We start from the raw sequence: 2,549 nt of genomic DNA, 5'->3' as shown, positions 1-2,549 counted from the left end.
CTAATGTGTGTGTGCGGAGGAGCGTATGAGAGACAGGATCAAAGAAAGGTGTTTTTCATGTCACCATGGCAGGAAGCAGAACAAGGGTGTGTGTGTGTGTGTGGTGTGTGTGGTGTGTGTGAGTGTGTGTTGCTTGTGTAGTGTGCCACAGCGGGGGAAGGCCTTTTAGCTCATAAACAAACTCCTCGCCCTCAGTGTATGCTTGCGATGAAATCTTTACACTCTGAGACGTCTATTCAGATGATGGCTGTGATCCTGAGTATCTGTTCAATAGAAAAAGGGACAAACTGTCAGGTTCGCAACAGGGTTTAGTGTGTACATGTGTGTCTGTGTTCCTCGTACCCCTGGGAGCATGAGGGCACAGCTGGTAAAAGCAGTCCTGATTGAAAGCAAGCCCACAGCCTAAGGGCATACCCAACCTCTCTGACGGACACACACACACACACACACACATGCACACACACACACACACACACACACACACACACACACACACACACAGCATGAGGACAGGTGGCAGACCGAGCCACCGGTCTGATCATCTTTAACTATTCCCCGGGTCGCCCTCAGCTTTCCACATCGACAGCAAATTAATGAGACATGTTTACAAGAGCTCACATGTAGTGCAGTTGCTGTGCGCACACACGCGCAAATAAAAAGAAATCATGTCCAAATACACCAGGAAAACATAGATTTGCAAGTTCTATACAGAAGCAATCATGAACTACATGTCGGAATGTCTAGTTAAATATGAATACATTTATTTTTCCAGAGCCTTATTTATTTATTTATTGGGAACGAGAGAGAGAGAGAGAGAGAGAGAGGGAGAGAGAGAGAGAGAGAGAGAGGGAGAGAGAGAGAGGGATGATAGATATTGGAGAAAGATATTGGAGAGAGAAAGAGCTTCATATATATTATACTATTGTACAGTATAGAGTGTAGTATATTCTTCTCATATTAGACTAATTTTTTGAGTCAAAGTTGGAGTCACAACCAAACACGTCTTGGTCTCTCTGTTGTGAACATCTGTGTCATGAGTATATCCTTTATTGAGTGAGTTCAGCATGTTGTTGTGCATTAGTGTGAGAGAGAGAGAGAGAGAGAGAGAGAGAGAGAGAGAGAGAGAGAGAGAGAGAGAGAGAGAGAGAGAGAGAGAGAGAGGGAGAGAATAGAATTTGAAAATAAATTGAAAATGAGAGAAATCTAATCTAATCAAACTAAACTTTATTTATATTGCGCATTTCATACCATTTCATGCGCATTTTCCCATTCACAAAAAAACAGATCACCCGTTTGGGCCAATATAGGGGAACTGTAAAAAATCATCCCTGACCTCTCTGAAATGACACGATCGAGCACTCTCCTGGAGAATATGTCAACTTATTACAAAGCACACACATAGCATGAATGAATACTACTTAATCAAGAAACATGACATGTTATACAAACAAAAAATAAATAAATTGAGTAACATAGAAAGAGAGAGGGAGAGGGAGGAAAAGAAAGATAGAGAAGGATGGAAACAGAGAAAGAGAAATATAGAAGGACAGAAAGGGAGAGGCAGATGTGGGGGAGAAAGGGAGAGAGGGATGGATGGAAAGAGAGAGGTGGGGAGAGATGTTTAGAGAGATAGAGAGGGAGAGAGAAGGATGGATAGGGAAGGTGAGGGAGAGAATGAAAAAGCAAGAGAATGACAGAAAGAGAGGGCAAGAAAAAGATAGCGAGAGAAACAGAGAGAGGGAAAGAGAGGGAGAGAGAGGGAGGGAGAGAGAGAGAACAAGATGAACAAAGTGAAATGAATTATAGAACGAGACAAAAAAGGGCTAGGATTAGCATCTTAATGTAGGAGAGGGAGGATCGCCCCCCCCCCCTCTCTCTCCATCTTCAACACCCCCCCCCCCCCTCTCTGTCTGTTCTCCTAGCCTATCTTTCTGTCCTCAGAGTCCTCATCAGCACGCACACTTTTGCTCCTTCTCACCACTATACACATTACTGTTTATAGCAATACAACATATCTTACTTTTATAGCAATACGTAATGTAGGCTCTATCTACAATGATGTGGCACTAAACAAGATAACACAGAAAGAGAGGATGGCTGCCTGGTGACTTCATGTTGCCTTGATATGGCTTTGATCAGATGTTTCTGTAAAGACACAAATTGTTGTGTGCGTGTAGTTTACACCTGTGCAGTCGCATTAGTCTCTGCTATTTAGCACCACAATAAGGCCAGGTGATAGCTCCCGGTGAAGCAGAGACCTGTGTGTGTGTGTGTGTGTGTGTGTGTGTGTGTGTGTGTGTGTGTGTGTGTGTGTGTGTGTGTGTGTGTGTGTGTGTGTGTGTAGCATTACAACCACAAGAGGGCGCCGATATTCGCCTATGTTGCATTTACAGGTTGGTGGTATACTGCTGGCTACTTATACAAGTTTAAGATGATTCTGTTTCGCAGATTAGTCCAACATTCCTGACACATTCCTGACACTGCAAATGACAAGTTTCAAACAGAAGGTAGGCTTTATGTTCTGTGGAGTTATGTTATGCAACGTTTGA

Source organism: Osmerus mordax, chromosome 14, assembly GCF_038355195.1.
Source record: "Osmerus mordax isolate fOsmMor3 chromosome 14, fOsmMor3.pri, whole genome shotgun sequence".
NCBI lineage: Eukaryota > Metazoa > Chordata > Actinopteri > Osmeriformes > Osmeridae > Osmerus > Osmerus mordax.
Note: the sequence above shows the minus strand (reverse complement) of the source record.